Source organism: Triticum aestivum, chromosome 6A (assembly GCF_018294505.1).
Source record: "Triticum aestivum cultivar Chinese Spring chromosome 6A, IWGSC CS RefSeq v2.1, whole genome shotgun sequence".
Lineage (NCBI taxonomy): Eukaryota > Viridiplantae > Streptophyta > Magnoliopsida > Poales > Poaceae > Triticum > Triticum aestivum.
The window spans coordinates 596,897,989-596,913,950 of NC_057809.1; positions in this window are offsets into that span (position 1 = coordinate 596,897,989).

The window sequence follows — 15,962 nt, forward strand, 5'->3', positions numbered from 1 at the left end:
AAACTTTGTGTGCCCGTTTAAGTGAAAGAAATCCCGGAACAGTTCTGCAGTTGGTTCTTCTTGTAAATAGACTTCACAAAAGACTTCGAAATTGCATAAGTTGGAGACTGAGTTGGGACCAATATCTTGTGGATGCAGTTGGAAGCTGGTAAGCACATCTCGATAAAATTTTGACCCTGGTGGTTTGAAACCACGGCCTATATGGTCAACAAAGATTACCACTTCGCCTTGTCTTGGGGTTGGAGGATTCTCAGTTCCTGGAACTCGCCATTTGATCTCAGTTTTCTTAGGCAGAGAGCCGATGCTAACCATCTCATCCAGTTGAGCCTCAGTAACCCGGGAACGAGCCTAGTTGCAGGCATTGAATTGTTTGGCCATTGCAAAGCGAACAAACTGAAAATGAAAGGCCGGTTTACAAATTATGCATGATTATACACAAGAGACAAGGGAGTAAGAAACATACTGATATGATAAATGGTACACCCTGGAGACTAGTATATTGAGAAAGAAAGGTAATGCTAGCGCAGGATTGATCAGACACTATTAAACCGGAGCATAATTATGAAGGTAACATGCTCTTCCAGTTTATCAGAGGGCTAATGGCATAGACTATTTAGACAATGTTAAACCGCCTATATTGGTGCGAGGAGAAACGGATCTCACAGGAACATAGAAACAGATCTCACAGTGATGTATAAAACTTTCGTATCTAAAGATAAGACAGAAAAGCAAAAATAATTGGATCTTGAAGGGATGCAGAACTGAAGCAATTTTTGACAGACTAGATCAGTTTTTTTGCGCATAAGGATTTGTGATGACCATGGTAGGTAAGCTACGACAAGGGATGCATCAAGCATGAAGTGTTCATTTAGTAAAGGAAGAACAGGGAAGAATAGCACTGATGAACTTCGGAAGAACTGCAAAGAATGTCGAAACCCTAGAACAGATATATGGTGAAAAAAGCAGAGAACTTACCGGAGCTGGTGAGGAAGCGGAAGGGCGCTGCAGTTTTCTGGTGCGTTTAGGGGATGCAGCGGCCAAGGTCGGAGCAGAGACGACGGTCGACGGTAGCGGCGGAGTTCTAGAGGCTGGGCGGCGCGAGGAAGACGACGCGAAGAGGCACGGGGGGAAACGGTGAAAATGACCCCTCGGTCCTATTTATAGGGCGAAGTGAAAAAATGGCAAGTACGGGAATCGAGGAGCCCAAAAAATGGATAAGTTAATAAAGGTGTCGCCTCAATGACTGGATATATATTAAATGAAGGAAATCTCCGACATCAACGGATGGATGACGTCAGGACGGTTTATCGTAATTTTGAAGTGTGATGTCACGGCGGTTTACAAGATCAAAAATGAAGATAAGTATGGAGGATTGACATGAACAAGTTCAAACCAATCTGGGGCCTAATGTTGGGGATATTACTACTGGAGGTAAACCGGCCTTATGTAGCCGGATTGACTCTTTGAAGATTAGAAGCCCATGAAGATGTAAAGATGATGGCGCTTTATGGAGGGCCCAAAGGCGGGTTACATTCTGTAAATGTAAACCGGCCTAGTCATGTAACTTGTATAGTAAGATAAAAAGAGAGAGGCCAAACCGGATACGTTTATAAACTGGCTTCGGGACTCTGTAGTCCGGCGGGCGTCAACCTATGTATATAAAGGGACGACCCGGCCGCGGTTTAGGGACAGACAACAACAACTCAAGAGCCAGACAAACTGGATTCACTCCCTGGCCTTCGAAACCCTAGCAATACCAATCACAACTAGACGTAGGCTTTTACCTTCATCGAAGGGGCTGAACTAGTATAAACTCCCGTGTCCCCTTGTCCGGTTTAACCCCTTTAAGCTAACCTGTTGCGATGGCTCCACGACTAAGTCCTTTCATGAGGACATCTACCGTGACAAACCCATGATAGGTATACATGTAAAATCTTTAAGGGAGAAAATCATTGGAGGAATATAATTCGTTGGTGGTAACATGAACTTACCCTTTGTCCTCATTCGTTGTCATGATGTTGTTGTACAGGCGTTCGATCCCTTCATCTTTTGTGCCTTCTTCGATGACCAGGTTTTGTATGATCAATGGTTCACGTTCTGTTTGAGTGCCGTCCTGGCTTACCGTCGTGTTTGTGGCGGCAACATCTTTTACAAAACAATGTTTCTTGTCTGATGGTGCGGCCTTTTTCTTGTTGTTGTCTGACTCTCTCTGGAATGTTTGTTGCATGGTCTTCCAATGCACTGTGGCCCTTTGCTTGTTTGTTTCTGTCTGCGTGCTTGTCTTGTTGAGGTTTCTGCGTTGTCGTGTAAAAGCGTGGTTAAAAAATAATTAAATATGCTCGTTATTTTCATTGTAGTTTAGTGTCCGTTCCCTAAGAAAAATACTCAAATGTTTAAGTGTGTCTTTGAACGTTTTTTTGTAGCTTCACCTTTTCAGCCGTTTCCGCCGGTGCTGCCTCTTTGAGCTATTATTCTTTGAGTGGAGGTTTTTGGAGCTTTTCTTCTTTGAGTGGAGGTTTTTGTAGCTTCACTTCACCTTTTCAGTCTTTTGCGTCAACACTGGCATCTCTGTTATTTCTTGCTCGGACAGCGGAGGTTTTCTGGCTTGGTCTACGACGGTTACACTATCCGTTGTTGGAACAACATCTTCTGATTGTTCCATTCCCTTGTGTTGTTGTGTTTGTTGGTCTTGAATATTGGTGCTCTCCTTTGTTTCTTGCATCTGTCGGAACGCAAAAAAAGTAATTAAAATGTGTCTGTTTTTTTATATGCTATAGAAAGAGGTTTTGTAGCTTGACCTCTACATTCAATCTCTCTTTTGCCGTTCCTGTCACTTTTTCTCTGTCTTCTGAAGTTTTTGTACATTGTCGAGCGGTAGCAGCACTTTCTATCGCTTCTTGAGACACATCTTCTACTTCATTTGTTTCTTTCTTCTGTTCAGTCAAAAAATGTAAATAAAGTTTGGACTTCATCTGTGCATGCATAACTTTTTTTAGTTGTAGGAGCAGGTGTGTGTAGCTTTACCTCTTTGTTCTTCGATGCTGGTGGCATGTCTTCTTGGTTGTATTTATCACGTGGAGACTGCTGTTTGGTCGGCGTACTGGGTACCATTTTAGTCACCATTTGCCCTTGTTTTTTGGGTTGTTCTGTTTATACCCCTTGCTATTCTTCGGGATGACCGTCCTCGTTTGTTTCCTGCGTTTCATGAAAAAAGGAAAAACATGGTTCATTGCTTGTAATTCTTGTGTTACTATGACAGGTTGTGCTGGGCAGTACATTTCTTATTAATTTTGGAAAAATAGTTCTTGTTGAATTTTACCTTTGCGCCGGTGGTTGGGATATCCGTTTCTGCGTCCACTTTTTCTTTGCTTTGTATACCAGCTGTGTGTTTGTCACCAGGTGCAGTGTCTGAGGCTTTCTCCCCTGTATCGGTCATCTGAAATGCTCTTGTGCTGGAGAGCTGTTCTATATCAACTTTCTGTTTTGCATGGGCATCCTCTTCTCTTTGTTGTGCTTGTAATAGCTGATAGATGAAACAATATGAGTTGACGGCATTTGGGAGAGGTGGGTTTGGAAGTTTTACCTCTTCTTTGTTGTTTTCTTCTTGTTTTTGTGTCATGCTGTTAACGGCCGATGCTAGATCAGCCCGTGCCTCGTTTGCGGGAGCGTTGATATGATACTTGTCCGGCCGAGTGTATATTTTGTTACAGATTTGTCAGCTAACTCAAGACCGTTTCTAGTTTAGAGAGAAGAGACTTTTTAGAAAGAAGAGACTGGTTTTTTATACTCACTTCTTTGTTGCCTTCGATCCTGTTCGTCTCTTGTAGTGCTCCTGTTGATGCTTTTGAGGGAGCATAATCTGTTGTTGGGTTGCTTGTTCTATTGCTTCCATCCTCTTGCTCGGTGTTCTTGACGACATGCTGTTGTTGGCCTTTATGTTTCGGTGGCGTTCTCTTGCCGTGTCCTTGACAGAATTGAAGACATATTTTTTAAGTTCAAGTTTGAAAGCATCGCTTTCGAGTTACATGGATGATGTATTTGTTCTCATTTACCTGTTTTTCATCTTGATTCTCTGCTTCTGCAGCTACTTTTCTACCTTGTTCTTGCTGTCCTTCGGCACTTGCTGTATTGGTTGATACATGCTCTTTGCTTTGCTCTTTTTGCACCTTGTTATGTTCTTTTGTCTCCCTCGGGCTAATTCTCGAGGTCCGTGTTCTTGATTTTGTTATTCATTTCTTCCTTTCATGTTTGTTTTGTTGGTCTTCTTCTTCCTTCTTCCTTTTTCTCCTCGCTCCTGGTTCTGCTGTGGCTGCGACTTCTTTCGTGTGGTTGCCATGTACAAGTGCAGCTGTGGCTCCTGCATCTGTTCCATCCTGCAACTTCAGCGACGGCTCTTCTGGTAAGCTCACTGTGCAAACAATGTCCTGAAATTTTCTAAGTTGTTCGAGAGAATCAATCAGGGTCGTTGTTTGTTGCACCACTGAGTTCTTCATGTTTTCATCTAATTCCTCATCTTGTTCGCTGCATTGGTGTCCAGCCCTAGTCTTTATTCCCGGTATCTGTTTTGTTTCATCGAGTACTTGTTTCAACGTTTCTTCTATCCTTGCGAATATTTCATATGATCCTGTGCTGGTGCCTGTGACTGATTGCTTGCTTCCACTCGTGTTGACATGTGCTTTGCCCCGGCGCTTGGTTGGGGGTGGTAGTAGCTTGGTCATCTGCTGGTGCTCCTGTTGTTTTGCTGGTATCATCTGTAATGAATGCGAAGGTGTTACTGTGCTGGCATAGAAGATCCTCTCTTCTGTTCCTTTCCATGTCTGCATTGTTTCGGCAGAATGGAGTTGGTTAGACTGGAAACCGTTTTTATAAGGTATAATGCATATATATTCAATAGGGCTATACCTTTATCTTGCCAAATTCATAGTCATCTGGTCGCGCTTTTCCGTCCTTTTTCATGTCTCCCATAGCTATTTTCTTTAGGTCATTCTCTCTCAGGTGGTTTGTTCGCAGTAATGATGTCTTGTCCATTGTCTCTGCAATCTTGCGCATTTTTATTGTGTCGGTCGGCAGCAGCAGGGAGTCGAGGTACATTATTACTGGTCCCTGTGCCAAACCATTGAGATGCTTTTTGTTCTTTTCTTCCTAAGGCAACAACATGTGCTTCTGCCATATCTTGGCTCCTTCCTTAATACTTTCGACGATTACCTCACAGAAATCCATCTTTGCCATTTTTGGATAGTCCAAGTCCTTGACCATAATGGCTTGTTTGCTGAAGGTAGGGGAGGTTGTTCCACAGACAACGTTGTGGAAAAAATAAGGAAAAATATTTTAACTGATTTCCTGTTTGATTGTTCGCCATTTACTTTCACCAACTTTTGTAGTTCTTTAAACAGATCGTCGTGATGGAAATCCATTTTCTTGAGGCAAAGTTCTGTGATCAGTTCTTTCACTGAAGTTGTGCTCTTCTCTAGCCTTGGTGCTGACTTTTCCGTGCCGTTTGGGTATCCAAACACCTTGTGTATAGCTTCCATGGTAATCTTGATTACTTTCAGCTGATCAGTGTCACCGAATGTTATTGTCATGCTTTCTGTGTCTAGGTTGTCGTAGATGTGTGCTGCAAGCGGTTTGCAGATGGAGCACTTTATTTGGCATTCCTCTATGCTTCCAAACCCGGCCGTCCTAACATCTTGCCAGTGACGTTCTTTTAGTAAGTTCCATGCTCTATTGACCTGATCAAATGCTGCTCCTGCCTTGATTTCGCATTTGTCCTTATTTGTTGTTGCCTCATGTTCATTATTCGTTGGTGCTGCCAATTGTTTTCCACTTGTCTTCATCCTCTTTGTCCGCTTCTGTTTTGGTTTTCCCCATGTAGAAAAAGAGTGTTTTGTTATAGAGGATGGTTTGGTTTTCATGGGTGTAAAGCGGTAGGAAAAATCTGTAGAGAAATTGTTTTTTACATCATTGTTGTTGTCCTTTGCGGCGCCACCGTTGTCCCCTGCGGCGTCATCGCCCTCTGCACGAATGAGGTCATCATCATGTTTTGTGTCATCGTCGCTGTCGGCGGCATCATGCTCTGACTCTTTGCTGGCATCATCCTCGCCTTCTTCAAACCGTTGTCTTTTGTTTTTCTTCTTGGTTTTAGTTAGTTCATTCTTGACCCCTGTAACTGCTGGCGGGAGCACCATTAGAGGTCTTGGCTGCTGCTGCTGCTGCAAGGTAGCATTGTCACTGATGAGTTGATTTTTGTCCTTTGTCTTTTGTCTTTTTGTTCCAGGAGGAATGTCAGTCTTGGTTTCTGATGGCCTCTCTTTTTGTAGCTCCCTGCTCGAAGTTGGTGCTAGCACTTGCTCGGGTGCTTCATTGTCCATGTTCCGCTTCGTTCTTTTTTCTGACGGGTCAGGAGAGATGAGTGGTTTTTCTGGATATGCACTGTTAAGTTCAGACAAAATCGGTTCAATATCTCCTCCTGCACAACCGTCACCTGCATGATGATTATGTAACAAAAGGATTATGTGGCGATCAATCCATTGTTTTCTTGTTATATCAAGTTTTCTTCCTAACTCTAGGTTTGGCCAATGAGGGATGGAAATTAGGGTGAGGTGTGAGCAGTATGGCTGCTGTCAAGTCCATATCAGTGAAGGGAGGTCTTTTTTTATATTGAAAAAACACTACAACTGATATTCTGTAAATATAATTGTAAGGTTTACAGGGTAAGATAAAATGTTCTTGAATGAATAATGATACACATAGTGTGTGAAAAATTTCATCAAAGTGTAGTTCCCAAGATTGTGTGGGCGTAAGTGGTTAACTTACTGCTGCTGCTACATAGTTTTTGTTATATGGTTTGTGTGAGCCTTTTATAGTACCTTGCTGCACAGCAGGATGTTCTGCAGGTACCCTGTTTTCCTTATTACCATTCCTTGCTGCGTAAAAATGACCAGACGTTAGCAGCAATAGAAGCAAAATTTAATTTCATAGAAAAAAGAGGAGATGCATCCCGTGGACACAAAAAACGGCACTGCCGGAGAGGCACAGATTGTTTCACGCTATAAGCACACATTTAGATCTATTATTGGAGCACGGATGTTGATATGAGAGAGGCACATAATTTGAAACAGATACAATCAACGGATATATAGAATCTTCTATAAATAGCAGGTTTTGAATTTAAGGATGCTCTCATGGTTTGAATCTAGAGTGGTGTCCTAGATAGTTCTGGCATGCACAATACGTTTTAGGCAAATATCTTACGAGCAGATTTCTATGGCGGATAGTGGTTGCATCCTATTGCACGCGTGTCTACCTTATTTCAATTTTGCTACAGAAGTCTAAACAGACTTTTTGGAAACGCGGTTTTGTGTGGCGGTTAGGGTTCATGTCCGTCAAAAAGGGGGAAAACCGCTTTGATCGAACTATGGTAATGGAATGTAATGTATTAATATTTTTTTACCTTTGATTGCTTGTGAGGGATTTGTCGCATCCATCGGCTGCTTTTTCTCCCTGCTCTCTGTTGGTACCTCCGCCGCGATCAGGGGTCGTCGCCGTTAGTCGCCGCCGCCGTCGGGAGAGGTTTTTTATGCTTTCGCGGGCACCCCCCGACTGTCTGTATCTCGAAGTGGATGGCGGCTTGTGTGTGAGGCGAACACAATTTGGATTTTTGGTTGGTCTGCAGGATTGTACAGTGTGGGCAGTAGGAGAGAGGAGGGTGTTCGAGAGAGGGGAACTGGTGAAGTGTTCGAGATTTTTGGTGCGAAAGCAAAAGGAGGAAAGGAGTGGAGGGAGAGAGGGGAATGGGCCAACCGTTGCGAATCTTCAACCGTCCGGTTTCACATCAAGATTGGTGTAACTTTCTGTGGGCTTTGATGCGGGAGCGTTTTTTTATTTTAGTGTGGTAACATCGACGTGGGCATGGTTTGGTGTCACCCAGAGTCACGTTCGTGCCTGCGCGTGTTGCAGACGTTTTCTATGACGTGCCTGCATCTGTTTGGACATCAAGATCAGTGAAACATTCTGTGTACTTCCATGAACTTGTTTTTTGCTTGCCATCTTAACTGTTAGTCGGTGGGATGTTAGCATTTTTTTGATTTTAGTGTTTTTGTGTGATCCACAGGGGCATGGCTTGGCGTTACTCAGAGTTATGTTCATGTTTTTTTGTTTTCCAAATGATTCTGCTCGCCAGTTCATTTGGAGAGGCATGGACATGAACTCATGGGAAGCATGTTAACGCATTGGTCAGAGTCAAGTTACCACGGTTGTATGCTTTTGGTATTTCCAAATGATTCTGCTCGCTCGTTCTCTTGGAGAGGAATGGATGTGAAAACGGTGGGGGCAAGTATTGTTATTAGCCAGAGTCACGTTTATCCATGCGTGTGTTACATGCATTTTCTCTGGCGAGTCACTGTGAGGTGCGTGGAAGTGAAGCCGAGTTGGCACTGTGTTGCCAATGCAACAGGCACACTACTGGCGCTGTGTATGGAAATGTTTTCCTTCATTTTTTGTGGAGAGTTGCGGTGGTGCGTTCCAGGGAAGCATTGTTTGTTATTAGAGAGAGTCGCGTTGCATGGTTCTTTGTGTTCCAAACGATTCCGCTCGCCAGTTCATTTGGAGAGGCATGAACATGAACTCATGGGAAGCATGTTAACTCATTGGTCTGAGTCAAGTTACCACGGTTGTATGTTTTGGTATTTCCGAATGATTCTGCTCGCTCGTTCTCTTGGAGAGGAATGGATGTGAAAACGGCGGGGGCAAGTATTGTTATTAGCGAGAGTCACGTTTGTCCACGCATGTGTTACATGCATTTTCTCTGGCGAGACACTGTGAGGTGCGTGGAAGTGAAGCCGGGTTGGCACTGTGTTGCTAATGACACAGGCAGACTACCGACGCTTTCTATGGAAATGTTTTCCTTGTCGACTCGTTCCTTTTCTATGGAGAGTCGCGGTTGTGCATTGCCGGGAGGCACTGTTTGTTATTAAAGAGCGTCACGTTCGTGCCTGTGTGTGTTACACACGTTTTCACTAAGGTGTCGCCTCGAGAAGCATGCAAGTTAATTCGCGGATATAGTAAGATTTTGATACAAATACCATTTCAAAAAAATGGCAATGTATATTAGTATGAATTCGACAGTAATTTCTCTGGAATACAGTCAGACGTATACAGTAAGTTAACTGTGTTTGAGATGTTTTTTATTGAATATGTACGGACCATTTGAAAGAAGTTGAGTAGTTGTAGTGTGGATGAACGCACGGGGAGACGAAATGATAATACGTGTGTTTCCCAGGCGTCCAGAGTTCGAGGTATTTAAGAGAGATTGTGAGAATTCGAGGCGTCGGTTACTCTGTTTGACTGTCTGACCGATGTGCATGTGTTATAAAAAGGTACCTACTCATGGAACACTCCACGCCCACAATTCTCCAGAGATAGGCACCTCTTTCTAGGTTGTAGCTCCTTGATTGCGCCATGGCAGGTAAGAGGGGTTCTGAGTGTTCAAGCAACCACGCAGCGAGGACCAAAGCCGCGAAAAGAAGGGAGAGGTGCCGCCGCGATGCTGTAGCGGCGGCAGGGATATCCTGCCCCGTTGCCCAGGTGTCCAACGATCTCTCGCATGGAGGCGAATCCTCCCACAAGCGCATTCGCCATGGAGATGATCTCGGCAAGATTGCAGTACTGAATTCCTTAGCCAACGATGACGTGCTCGATGAGCTAATTAAGCAGCAACAGTTCATCGCTCGGTTGGAGAAGTTGGTGCTGCAGAGCAATGCCTCTGTGGAGAAGTCCACTGGTCTCATATTTCGATCTCTGTATGAGAACGAGAAGCTTCTCAAAGAGCTCCACCAGAAGGATCAGGAGTCCGCCCACTAGAAGAATCTGTATGAGCAGAGCCATGCGTTGGTGCAGAAGCTGTCGGGCGAAGTGGAGCAGCTTATGGATGAGAATGCTGAGGTTCTCGTCAAGTACGAGAGCCTGGTTGAGGATTCATATGCTGCTGTGAAGGAAGGTCATGAGGCGACGAAGAAGCAGATTGAGGATGCGCTCGCCCACCAGCCAATCAAGAACGTTGCTGGAGTGTAGGCAGAGAGCTTGAAGCGTGTGTTTTTTCGTTGCGTTTGGGCATGTGGCCTTTTGTACTTACATGAACCTATAAAGCATTTATGCGTTGCATTGTCATCGTGTTGTTTCGTTCGTTGGTACATGTAGATGAGTAGGCTCTGGGCATGGATGTCGCTTGTTAGCGTCGGTCGTGAAGTGAATACAGCGTCGGTTCTGTACCAGGCAGTGACATGAGTTGCGTACTGACAATGGCGTGGACATTCGTGGTATTGTTAAGGGTCACATGCACGGGCGTGCAGCGCTAAGCAGCATGTTGACGTAAAATATGGAGTCACGCTCCCTTGTGTTTTTGTTCCAATTGCTTCTGTCAGGCTCTATCAAAAGGAGAGGCACGGCCGGTGAGGCAAAGCTTTTCATTCCGCACAGTCACATTCGTTTCTTTAACCCAGCGGAATTGGTTGAGACACCAACTCTTACTATTTGACTTTGTTGTTAAAAGCTTGTTTCCTTACTCACAGTCATACTTCTTTCTTGTTGTTTTGTATATTACTCGATAAAGGCGTGGACTCGATTAGATGGAGAGGCACGGGCATGGTGTGGTGTTATATAGAGTCACGCTCGTCTGTGTTTGTGTTCCGAATAATTCCGTTGACTTGATGAGATGGAAACCAAGCGGAAAGGCATCGTTTGGTCTTACTCATAGTCACGTTCATTTCTTTAATTGCGGAGACCCACTAGAAAAGGGTAAGAGTTCCTTGTTTTTAGAAGCCACGACTCTGTGCTGAGTTGCGTGGCGCTTCTTTTATTAGAAGCACGGGCATGAAGTGACTACAGCCACAGTTCTGTTCCGGTAGCGACATAACCTATGCACTGACGATTGCGTGGACGTTCGTGGCAGTGTTAAGGGTCACAGGCACCAGCGTGAAACTCTACGAGGCATGGTGCCGTATGATATAGAGTCACGTTCCCCTGTGTTTCTGTTCCGAGTGCTTCCGTCGACTCGATCCGAAGGAGATGCACGACAGGTGAGCCCACAAAGGCATAGCTTTGCATTACGCATAGTCACGTTCGTTTCTTTAACCCAGCGGAATGGGTTGAGACGCCAACACTTACTATTGACTCTGTTGTTAAAAGCTTGTTTCCTTGTTTTCAAAAGCACAGTCATGCTTCTTTCTTGATGTTTCGTATGTTACTCGATAAAGGCGTGTACTCGATTAGATGGAGAGGCACGGGCATGGTTTGGTGTTATATAGAGTCACGCTCGTCTGTGATTGCGTTCCGAATAATTCAGTTGACTCACTGTTTACTCAGTGAGGAGGCACGGAATGGCTTGTTCGAGAGAAGCTACTGTTGTGTATTCTTTGCATGGTGCTGGGTCCGAGGAAGTGACGGCATGGTATTGTAAGAGTCATGTTATGTTGTTTTCGTGTTCCAAATGATTCCGTTGAACCATTCGCAACGGCAGGCACATCCGTGGAGCGTGAAGAGGCATGGTTATGATTTATGAATAGTCACATTCGTGCGTTTATGGCGGAAACCCAACGGTTCGACGGCCGTCTCTTTGTACCTTGGGAGTGAAGCCACGTGGCTCCGCTCCAGAAACCTAATGATGCGACGGGCGTCTCCTCTGGTGATGCCGTTCTGGCTTGTCGCCCGAGGCTAGGCTCCGGCTATTTAAGGCGGATGGACGGAGTGTCGAAACCCTAGCCACATTCTACTCCTCGCTTCGTTCGCCGCCAGGCCTTCCACTCCTGTTGCTCACCACTATTAACTGGCCATCTCCGCCATGGCTGGGCAGAAGGAGACTACTCCGGACCGCTGTGCCCTGTCGCGGGAGGAGATCCAGGCTCGTGAGGGTTCCTCGTCTGTAAGTTCACCCTGTTTCTACTTCTCCTTCATTCTTTTGTTGTTTCTTTCGGCTGCTTTGATTTTGATTGTGAAACATGAATTATTGTGGTCCGCTGACTCCTTATTTGATGTGTGTCAGTCTTGCTGATACTGATTTACAGTCAGTTGGAGGTAGGGTTAGTCTGCATCATGGTCTTGAACAGAAGTCCCTTGCTGTAGAATTGGGGAGCAGCTGTGGCTCGAAAGAGATGGGAATGGTGAGCGGAGCGGCGACGGGAATGGTGCGCGTTGTTTCATTTACAGATGCTAACAAAACGTGTGACGAGCTGGTGGAGATCATCCACGGGTGGCAGGGGCTCTTCCAGGAAGCAAGGGAAGATTTAAAGAAGGCGAATGCCAGGATCGTAGAAACTACGGTTGAGAAGAACAATCTCCTTGAAAAGCACGTCCGGTCGTTGCAGGAATCGGTTGCAGCTGCGAAGCGACATGACGAGGATGTGAAGGCGCTGAAGAAGGAGATTGATGAACTGCGCTAGGAGCAAACCAGCAACAAGGTCATTAGGGACTAGGTATACAGGGGCGTCCCTGGCTGTTGTGTGCGTCTGGTGTTCTTAAGCAATGGAGTGTAGTTTCTTACCTTTACTTGTGAAACTTCGCTATCAGCTACCTTGCAAACAAAATGTATTTTGATTTCGAGTATCGTTGTAATTAGGCGCCATTTCTTATGATGCATGGGACATGAAGTCTCTGCATCCACGATTGTTAACCTATTATTGTAATGACTTGTGTACTGATGAAGGCGTGTATGTTCGTGACTTTACTGTATTGGAGTGTTTCGGGTCACTGACACGGGCTTGCATCCCACAGATTCATCGTGTGGTTTTATAAAGAGTCACGTTCACCTGTATTTGTGTTCAAAATGATTATGTTGACTCGTTCAAAAAAATAGGCACGTGCGCAGGTGAATCCCATGGGGGCATGGTTTCGTCTTTCGCATAGTCACGTTCGTACGTTTATCATGGAAAGAAAGCAGAATGGGTTTAGATGTTAACGCTAGCTGTTTACTTTGTGAGTGGCCGATTCGAGAGTCGAGTTGTTTAAAAGCGTAAGTTCCTCGTTTTTAAAAGCCACGGTTCTGTACTGAGTTGTGTGGCACTTCTTTTATTAGAAGCACAGGTGTGAAGTGACTACAGCCACGATTCTGTTCCAGGTAGCGACATGACCTGTGCACTGACGATGGCGTGGACATTCGTGGCAGTGTTAAGGGTCAGAGGCACGGGCGTGAAGCTCAAAGAGGCATGGTTCCGTATTATATAGATTCACGTTCCCCTGTGTTTCTGTTCGGAGTGCTTCCGTGGACTCGATCAGAAGGAGATGCACGGCCGGTGAGCCCACAGAGGCATAGCTTTGCATTACGCACAGTCACGTTCATTTCTTTAACCCAGCGGAATGGGTTGAGATGCCAACACTTTCTATTGACTCTGTTGTTAAAAGTTTGTTTGCTCATTTTCAAAAGCACAGTCATGCTTCTTTCTTGATGTTTCGTATATTACTCGATAAAGGCGTGGTCTCGATTAGATGGAGAGGCACGTGCATGGTGTGGTCTTATATAGAGTCACGCTCGTCTGTGATTGCATTCCGAATAATTCCATTGACTCGATCAGATGGAAACACGGTGGAAAGGCATCGTTTGGTCTTACTCACAGTCACGTTCGTTTCTTTAATTGTGGAAATCCAGCGGAAAGGTTCAGGTGTGAACACTCACTGTTTACTCGGTGAGGCAAGGAATGGCTTGTATGAGAGAAGCCGCTGTGGTGTATTCTTTGCACGGTGGTGGGTCCTAGGAAGTGACGGCGTGGTATTATGAAGAGTTATGTTATGTTGTTTTCGTGTTCCAAATGATTTCGTTGAACCGTTCGCAACGGCAGGCTCATCCGTGCAGCGCGAAGAGGCATGGTTACGATTTACCAAGAGTCACATTCGTGCGTTTATCACGAAAACCCAACGGCTCGACGGCCGTCTCTTCTTACCTCGAGAGTGAATGCCACGTGGCGCCGCTCCAGAAACCCAACGGTGCGACGGGCGTCTCCTCCGGTGACGCCGTTCTGGCTCGTCGCCCGAGCCTAGGCTCCGGCTATTTAAGGCGGATGGATGGAGTCACGAAACCCTAGCCACATTCTACACCTCCCTTCGTTCGCTGCCAGGCCTTCCATTCCTCTTGATCATCACTATTCACTGACCATCCCCGCCATGGCTGGGCAGAAGGAGACTACTCCAGACGGCCGTACCATGTCGCTTGAGGAGATCCCGGCTTGTGAGGGTTCCTCGTCTGTGAGTTCACCCTGTTTCTGCTTCTCCTTCATTCGTTTTTTGTTTCTTTTCGGCTGCTTTGATTTAGTTTGTGAAACATGAATTATTGTGGTCAGCTGACTCCTAATTTGATGTGGGTATGTCTTGCTGATACTGATTTACAGTTAGTTGGACCTACTCTCATTAACCTGGTCAATGGGATGAATGCCTTGGTTTCACTTGAAAAGGTTGACAGGACGTACAAGGAGTTGCTGGAGGTCACCTATGAGTGGCAATAGTTCTACCAGGAAACAAGAGAAGATTTGGAGAAGGCGAATGCCAGGATCATTGAAATTACGGCTGTGAGGAGCAATCTCCTTGAAGAGCACACCCGGTCGTTGCAGGAATCGGCAGCAGCTGTGAAGAGACATGATGAGAATATGAAGGCGCTGAAGGAGGAGATTGATGAACTGCGCCGGGAGCAAACCAACAAGAAGGTCGGTGGGGACTAGATATACAGCAGCGTCCCTGGCTGTTGTGTGCGTCTGTTGTTCTTAAGTAGTGGAGTGGAGTTTGTTACCTTGTCTTGTGAAATTTCGGTGTCAGCTACCTCGCTAACAAAATGTATTTTGGTTTCGAGTATCAATGTAATTAGGCGCCGTTACTTATGATGCACGGGACGTGAAGTGTCTGCAGCCACGGTTCTGAACCTAGTATTGTAATGACTTGCGTACTGATGTAGGCGTGTACGTTCGTGGCTTTTGTGTGTTGCAGTGTTTCGGGTCACGGACACGGGCTTGCACCCCACAAATTCATGGTGTGGTTTCATATAGAGTCACTTTCGCTTGTATTTTTGTTCGAAATGATTTCGTTGACTCGTTCAGAAAAATAGGCACGTACGCAGGTGAACCCCATGGGGGCATGGTTTCGTCTTTCGCATAGTCACGTTCGTACATTTATCATGGAAAGAAAGCAGAATCGGTTTAGATGTTAACGCTAGCTGTTTACTTTGTGAGTGGCCGATTTGAGAGTCCAGTTGTTTAAAAGCGTAAGTTCCTTGTTTTTAAAAGCCATGGTTCTGTACTGAGTTGCGTCGCGCTTCTTTTATTAGAAGCACGGGGGTGAAGTGAATACAGCCGCGGTTCTGTACCAGTCAGCGACGTGAGTTCTGTACTGACAATGGCGTGGACGTTCGTGGTAATGTTAAGGCTCAAAGGCACGGGCGTGAAGCGCTAAGAGGCATGGTGTCGTATGATATAGAGTCATGTTCCCCTGTGTTTCTGTTCCGAGTGCTTCCTTCGACTTGATCAAAAGGAGATGCACGGCCGGTGACCCCACAGAGGCATAGCTTTGCATTACGCACAGTCACGTTCGTTTCATTAACCCAGCAGAATGGGTTGAGACGCCAACACTTACTATTGAATCTATGAGGCACCGAATGGCCTATGTGAGGCACGCTGTTTTTAAAAGTTTGTTTCCTTATTTTCAAAAGCACAGTCACGCTTCTTTCTTGATGTTTCGTATATTACTCGATAGAGGCGTGGAGTCGATTAGATGGGAGAGGTACGGCCATGGTGTGGTATTATATAGAGTCATGCTTGTCTTGCGTTCCGAATAATTCCGTTGACTCGATTAGATGGAAACCCAGCGGAAAGGCACCGTTTGGTCTTACTCATAGTCACGTTCGTTTCTTTAATTGCGGAAACCGAGCAGAAAGGGTTCAGATGTGATCACTCACTGTTTACTCGGTGAGTCACGGAATGGCTTGTTCAACAGAA